The sequence below is a fragment of the Helianthus annuus genome, chromosome 15 (assembly GCF_002127325.2).
Source record: "Helianthus annuus cultivar XRQ/B chromosome 15, HanXRQr2.0-SUNRISE, whole genome shotgun sequence".
Lineage (NCBI taxonomy): Eukaryota > Viridiplantae > Streptophyta > Magnoliopsida > Asterales > Asteraceae > Helianthus > Helianthus annuus.
Genome location: NC_035447.2, coordinates 26232798 through 26241235, shown reverse-complemented (window position 1 = coordinate 26241235; position 8438 = coordinate 26232798).

The window sequence follows — 8438 nt, the reverse complement described above, 5'->3', positions numbered from 1 at the left end:
TTTAGGGAGAATTGGCCAATAAACCCTAGAAGTAATTGGTAATAATTTGCTAAGTCTTAGTGTTCTGCTAGTCCTAATACCTGGGAAGTGAGGGGCTATTGGTAGGTCTTACCCGGCGAATTGCTTTAGATAGTCCTTGGAAAAGGTCATGTCTTGGTTTACCTGTCGGTCTTATTAGTCTATCAAGTCAAATTAATTACTCCAAACTACCCTAGACCTAGGATTGGAAAAGAATAGGTCAACATTAGGGTACTTACACAATAATTAGACAACTGGAAAGGCGTCTAATAACCGGTAGGATTAACGGCCTAGGTAGCTCCACAGGTTTCTCCTTGAGAAGGGTCGAGGGGCCTCGATGGTTCTTAATAGGTTTAGTACTTTAAAATCCCGGTTCCATAACTCGTGCAATTAACTTAATCGGTAATCTCTTAAAAACAATCCAGGATTCTTGTCTAGGTGGTCTCGTTCTCATATAAGAAAAGTCCTCAGTCCTTATTCGTCTTTAGTCTAGTTCTAGTTTAATTTAGTAGTTTAATTTATATTTCCTAGATTTTTCGTAACCCCCCCCCCCAAACAATTAAACAAGTTAAGTCGTGTCTGTAAGCGTCTAGTCAGAGTCTAATCTACGTGATAAATAGAGTCTCGTGGTTCGATATTCGGACTTCCTAGGTTATACTACATTGATCGGTACACTTGCCGATTGTGTGGTTTTAGGTCGAGTCTAGAATTAAAGCTTTTTAGTGTCTAGCTTAGAGAGTCTAATTTAGTTAATTTTTATAGTCTTTTTAGCACACATCAAGTTTTTGGCGTCGTTGCCGGGGACTCTTGGCAATCGCGTTTATTAGCTTTGATAGACCTTATTTGACATATACGTGCTACGTGTTTAGTTTGTTTGAGTCTTTTATTTTCGTTTGAGTCGTAGTGACTACTGTTGCTTTTCTCACATTCGGGTTTTTGCGGATAGTGGATGCCACATCTGCGCTCGCACGGACCGCCACCGAAGCCACCAGTCACCGAGTCATCATCATCATCTCGTTTGGGCCAAGGCCCACAGGTTAGTATTTCATCCACGTCTCAGTTTCCCAATTTCGATTCCACTCCATTACCCACCCCACTTCAATCACCCAAAACATCACCTAAGATTTCCCCACCCGATAGCCCTACTTTTAGCACCTCTAGCATCCCAGAGAACTTAGAACACATGGCCAACGCTAGGCAGACCGTTCACCAACAAGCCACCCAAGGCTTCACTGGTCTAGCGTCACCCATTACTGTTCCACCTATAGTTAGCGAGAACTCATGGCAGATTCCATCTTATGCCATGCAAGCAATCACCAATAGCATCCAGTTCCACGGTCGCGAGGACGAGGACGCACCGGCCCATATAAACCGGTTCTCCCGTATTCTCACCACTTTTAGCCTTCACGGTGCACCCAACGATGCCACCTACCTACAGCTTTTCCCATTCTCATTAGTCGGCCGTGCGGCTACTTGGTTGGACTCTCAACCAACCGGTACCTTCACCACATGGGCGGGGCTTCGTCAAGCCTTTTTGAATAAGTATTTTCCGCCCGCTAAAGCCTCACGTCTTAGAGACCAAATCCACTCTTTTCGCATGGAGCCCGACGAGCCTTACTACCTTGCTTGGGAGCGATTCCAAAACGTGTGTGCTCGTTGCTCCCAGCATGGTCTTTCTGATTGGGCGTTATGTGAGAAATTTTATAACGGTCTCACCCAAGAGACTCGTGATAGGTTCGATACTAATGCGGGAGGGCATATGATGGGTATTCTTACTGTTGCTGAGTGTTTAGAGCGTTTTGAGGCATTTGCTCAGTCTCAATCCCAATCACGATCCGATCAGCGGTATCAATGTGGTAATTCGAATACCACTACTAGTGCGCCTGCCCGAGGGGTGAACCATGTCACCATGGATCCTAGTTTAGCCGCTGTATTGGAAAACATGTCTAGGGAACTTAAGGAAATTAAGGCTAAGGTAGACATATGTGAGTTTTGTCGAGGGTTTCACGACACGAGTGCGTGTCCACTGCTAGTAGGTGAGGAGCAAGTCGATTTTGTAGGAGGGGGTCAAGGTAGAGGTCAACCTAGTGGGTTTGGTAATAATAACTTTGGTTCGGGTTGGCGTAATAATAATTTTGCTTCTAACAACAATTTTCGCTCAAACGGACCCCCTGGTTTTCAAATAGCTCAAAATCCAAATAGGGGTTTAGGTTCACTCTTTGGTGGGGGTTCAAATGGGCAGGTTAATGATGGGGGGTCGGGTAGTCAGGTTCAAACAGGCCAAGGGTCAAGCTATGATCTTGGGGGTAGTCTAGAAAGGATGGAGTCCATGATGAGTCAATTAATTGTTAGGGATCAAACCACCCAAAAGAAACTTTGTGAACATGACCTTATGCTTAAGAATCACCAGACTGCTTTCCAAGACCTTCAAAGGGTTGTAGGTGATATGTCTAGGAAGTTAGAGGAGAGATTACCCGGTCAGTTTGCGGGTAACACCCAACCGAACCCGAATGCTCATGTAAAGGCCATTACCACCCGTAGTGGGAAAACCATAGGGAACCCGAGCGTAGAGGAGAGAGTGGTCGATGAGGATGGAGATATTGTAGACGAAGAGATAGAGATGGAGGCTCCCGACAAAGTGCAATCGAGGCTGCGCCCAGCAAGTACCGCACAGCCCGGTGAGTCTCAAGGTGAGAAGAGAGTAAAGAAACCTCCCGTGGATGTTAGGCCATCACCTTTAGTGAACCATGCGTATGTCCCGTTCCCTTCACGTCTTAAGAATCAAAAATACTCGAGGGAATATGGGCAATTCTTAGACATCTTCAAGCAATTGAAGATTAATCTTCCGTTCATAGAGGCACTTCAGTCCATGCCTAAATACGCGAAATTCTTAAAGGACCTTCTTAGGAATAAGGAGAAGTTAGGGGAGTTGTCGAATATCCCATTGCATGGTGGATGTTCGGCCGTTGTCTCAAATCAACTTCCTGAAAAGCTTACCGATCCCGGTGTTTTCACAATTCCTTGTCTATTCGGTAGTAACACTAATACTAGAGCTTTAGCCGATCTAGGTGCTAGCATCAATTTGATGCCATTTTCCCTCTACGAAAAGCTAGACTTAGGCGAGCTTTCACCCACCCGAATGACATTATCCTTAGCTGATAGATCCGTGAAACACCCTAGGGGCATAGTCGAGAATTTGCTTGTTAAGGTAGACAAGTTCGTTTTTCCGGCCGATTTCGTCATTCTTGACATGGAAGCCGATGAAAACGTACCGTTAATTTTAGGACGCCCGTTCTTGAACACCGCTAAAGCTCTCATAGATGTCTTTTTAGGCACCATCACACTTAGAGCGGGCGAAGAATCGGTAATTTTTAAGGTTATGAATTCGAGAGGGCCTAGTGATAGAGTGGAGGCGGTATCGTTAGTAAGGGAGTGTGAGAAGGACGAGAAAGATGAGGAGAAGGTGTTGAGTGATCCGAGTCTAGAGAAGGTGATAGGACTCAAGTGTGGGGATCCACCGGATAGGAGAGTAGAGGAATTAGAGGAGAGAATCGTGCGTTTAGAATCTAAGCTAGAGATACTAAGCAAAGTTCAGTTTGGGGATAGATTCAAACCGCCAAATGAGGAGTTGAGAGGTTATGAGAGAGATAAGGGTGTTTGGGTTGATTCGGGCAATAAGTATAATGGTGCTACAGCCCGTGACTGTGTGTTTGGGGGTGAGCTGCATCTCGATGATCCCCGATAAGTATGTGAGAAGTTGTTATTCAATTGTAGAGTTTGTAGCGTTTGTATCTTCATATTTTTTTGTAATTTTCGGTAGCTAACAGTTGTTTTTCGTAGTTTTTCGGGTCCTTGTTTGTGTTTTGAGTCGTTTGCAGGAGGGCATCACCGAGGATTTGCAGGAATTTGCGAGGAGAATAAGGTTCCAAGTAAGTTTTAAGTTGTAGAAAAAGAAACAAAAATTCGGTTGGTTTTTGGATGGTTTCGGTAAAATCAAAATTGTTTCTAAGGCATGAAAAGGAGATTTGGGGTAAACTTTAAAAAGGAAAAAAAGAATTCGAAAATTAGTCACGGTTTGGCGGGCCGCCACCACTTGCTGAACTTTCTGGACACCCGCCAGAAGCCATAGCTGAAACCCAATTATTTTAAAAACAAATCGTAAGTAACGTGGTGGCGGCCGCCACCCACTTGATCTACTTTCTGGCGGGCCGCCACCCAATGCATCTGCAGCCAATACAAGAGTTCAAATTAACTACTAAAACTTTACCTGTTGACCCCTTTTTCTTCTCCTCTCCTCATTCCCCCTTCCCTACGAACACCCACTGTAACCTCTTTCCCCTTCTCCTCCACTTTACCCCCAATTCCCCTTCCCCTTCTCACCGTAACCCCACTCCTCCTCCAACAACCGCCGTTAATCCTTTATCATCTACTGCCGCTCACCCTTCACTTTACCCCCTAAATCGCCGCCACCCACCACCTCCTGCCCTTCACACCGTAAAACCTCTCCTCTCACCCACCTCCAACTGCCGACACCCCTCTTCTCACCTCCTCCCCTTCATCGCCGGCCAACTATCTTTCACCTCGCCTCTACAACCGCCGACCACGATAACCCTCCTCCCTAACCCGCTATTCGCCGCCGACCACCATCAATTTCTTCTCCACCGCCGCCCACCGTACACAGCCACCCCTACACTACCGCCGTCTACTGAGGAGTTAAAAGTCAACCGAAAAATTTCTCAAACCTTCTTTTTTCTCCCAAATCGCAGGTAATGTTCTTGCAAAATTTTTGTATTTTGAGTCTAGTAATTGTTGTTTTTGCTTGGTTTAGTTTAGTTTTCGTTCTAGTTTTAGTTTAGGGTTAGGTTTTCATTTAGTCAAGTTGTTACTTCATGTCAGTGCTATAGAAGAGTTGTTTTGGGTATATTTTGGGTATGATTTGGGTGTTTTGAGCAGAAAATAGGTTGCGGGTGGTTCGGTTTGGAGTTCGATTGCAATATTCATCATGTCTTGGGTATACCGTTAGCCAACATTGAGTCTAGGGATTCGGTTGGGTGAATTTTTGACATAACAATCAGATCTAGTCACTGTTTTGAACCGTTTCGCTAATGCAAAATACAAAGTTTTCAACTTTACATCGGTTACCACTCAATATTGGTTTGGACATTGGTTTGGTTTCGGGATATTGATGGTTTTCGGGTTGGTTATGAAGTTTGACTTGCTGAATTTAGTGTTGGGTTTGGGATACATTGACGTCTAAAGCACCAAACTTGCATTTTTGAAACGATTGTTTTGCAAAGAATGCAACCTCCTTTAACTAGGCGGTATTTTTCAATGCTACAATTTGTTTTCAACTATGTCATGGCTGAATTTAAGCGAGTTTGGAAGTCGATGTCGGTTGGGTAGGCACTTGGGTTTACTTGAGGGCAAGTAAAGTGCCGGGAGGAGGTAGGGTTGTAAGTCTTGTATTTTACGTCTAGTTTAGGTCGAGTTGAGTTTTGCGTCTTTAGGGTCCTTTGTGTCTTTTTAAGTGTGTTTCGAGTCTTGCTAGTTTCATGTAGTGTCGATATGCTCACTTGATATTCGAACCGCTTCGCTCGTACTCAATCTCCATTCGGGCGGAGTCGGTTTGTAATTGTGTTGCATAAAGTCACTTGTTTTCGAACAACAGCCGCGAACGAAATGCTATACGGTCGTTGTTTGAATGTACAGTATTAAAAAAAAACATAAAAAAATAAAAAAAGCACAAAAATAACAAAAATAGTTTGTGTTTACTGACTATTCGCCTGTTTTTGCGGGTTTTTGAACTATTTTTACAGGATGTCAGGTGAAGGTTCCTCGTCAGGCACCAAACGCAGGTGAGGTGCTTCCACGAGATCTCAGGGGGCTGTTTAGGAGCAGCCGGCTGATTTACCACTGAGAGTGGTCAGTTATCGTGGAGCAGGGTTTGAGATGAGGAGTAGATGGTGTGGTTTGAGGATGATAGAGCAGTGATCGAGCATACCGTTTTGTTATATTATTTTTCTTTTATGCTGTTTTCATCATATCTTGGTCTGTACTAATATTTTAAACAGGTTGGATGGGTTTTGGGGTTGGTTGATACACTTGTGGATGGTTGTTGAGCGTGATATTACATATTATCTTTTGCTAGTGTTTGGTGTTTGCTTGATTAGGGTGATTGTTGTAGCCGCTTTCGTTCGCGTGTCCGAGGGTAGGAGTTGTTTGCTGAGCGCGTTTCGAATTGGAGGGCTTATGTGGAAACGACTGGCACTTTGACAGTCTCACATGCTCAGCTAAGTCGTTTCCCATTTTGTTGTTCATTTTTTTATTTATTTCGTTGCAGTTTTATTTGTAGGAAGTTGTTGAGTCCTATTTTCGTTCTTCCATTAGGGACAATGCAATCTCTAAGTGTGGGGATGGGATACATGTAAATATCGAGTCTAAATTGTTAAAAATACAAAAAATTGAAAAATCCAAAAAAATTGAAAAACCAGAAAATGTCTTTTGAAATAAAAGAAGTTTGCATTTTCGAACGGAAAATGATAGAAAAGATAAATTTTTGCTCGGGGTCGAATAATAATAATATGAGATTATAATAAATCAAGCTTGCGTCTAGTTAGGGATATATGGATAGGCCCTGGTTTGGTTTTAAGTCCCTTTGAGTTAATATACCTTAATTGTCGGTCTGCCAGTGGGTTTTCGCCTGAGAAATATGGGAAACTAAAACCGCCGATAATAGTATAAGGGGCACCGTTATAAATTAAAATCGTTAGAGTTTGTGATCATGAAAAAAAAAGAATAAAAAGTGAGCTAGAAACTAAATGAAAGTAACACAGGTCTATGTAATCCGAGTTGGGGATAGCGACTCTACAGCCGGAATGCCTCTAGGATGTGTGAAATCGAATTGCCGATTAAAAGTACCGAAACCTAAGTAATCTGTGGTTGGGGATAGCGACTCTACAGCCGGAATACCTCTTGGTTAGGGAAAGCATCGTCTAGACTCACGAGAAAGAAAAAGAAAAAAAAACAAAGCAAAAATAGAAAAAAAAATGAAAAAATGGAAAAAAGAAAAAAAATATGATTGTAAACTCTTATGGTTTTGATATAAGACGGTTGGGAATTGGTCCAGTGATCGCTCCTTTAGTCCTATAAGCTTGAGGCGGGAGTAGGTAGACTGTAAATTCTAGCGTGAGACCCTAGGTAGACTGACCGCACTTAAATTAAATTCACATGATAAGGGCTTAGGATTGGATTCGGGTTTAAGAGGACAAGTATATTCGCAATCGCAACTAACGCAAGTCTTGGTTTTAATTAAATATACCTATGCTTTTGACCCGAGTGAATATTTGTCTATGATTCCGTTGCATAATTCTTTTTCGTGGACGAAAAAAGAGTAAGTGTGGGGATGTTTGATGTATTGCAAAAATACATCTTTTATTCGTGTACAGTTTGTATAGTTTTTGTTATATTTAGTTTTGATTTTCGTTAGAATATGTATACTATTGATCAAATTGTGTTTCGCAGGTCTTGATGCTCAAATATGCGAGAAACCGAGTAAAACGAGTTAAAATATTGAAGTGTCAAGTCTTGAAGCATGTTGGAAAGGTCGAGGAGTTGAAATAGAGTTTAAAAGCTGAAAAATCACTCTCTGGCACCCCATCACCCACTAAGCAAGTTTCTGGCACCTGGCGAGAGTCTGAAGTTAGTACATGAGCTGAAAAACAAGGTGGCACCCCACCACCCAGTCCCTGATTTTGTGGCGCCCAGCCAGAACGTTCTGGCTGGCAATTATTACGAATTTAATAAGGGTTTTTTAGGAAAAGTCATATATAATCATCTTTAAATGGAAAAAAAACCCTAATTCGACTTTGGGGACTTCTTGGGCGATTGTTGAGCAATATTGGAGCGTTTTTGGAGATTTTGAAGCCTAGGAATCATCGGCACGAGTTCGGGGAAGAAGGCTTGAAGATCTAATCGGGGTTTCTAGTTCTTTGTTCTTGACTTTTCTTACGAAACTTGTTATGATGAATTCTTTGTTGAACATCTTTGAATTGTTTTCACGTTTTAACATGCTCGGCTAGATTTATTAACCGCCTAGACTTGATGAATGGATTAAAATAAAGTTTTTACCGGTTTTATTAATTGCATGATTTTTATGGACTAATTGTGTTTAGTAAACGGTTTGGTTTAATGATTTGATGTATATGCGTGCTTTGATTCGGTTTATTGTTATTATTTGCATCATATGATTCTTAGTGACGGTCTATATCACAACATAGAGTCATATTAGGGTTTAGGATTTCGGTGAGTGTCTATATCACGTTAGAAAACCTTAACTCTTTAGGGAGAATTGGCCAATAAACCCTAGAAGTAATTGGTAATAATTTGCTAAGTCTTAGTGTTCTGCTAGTCCTAATACCTGG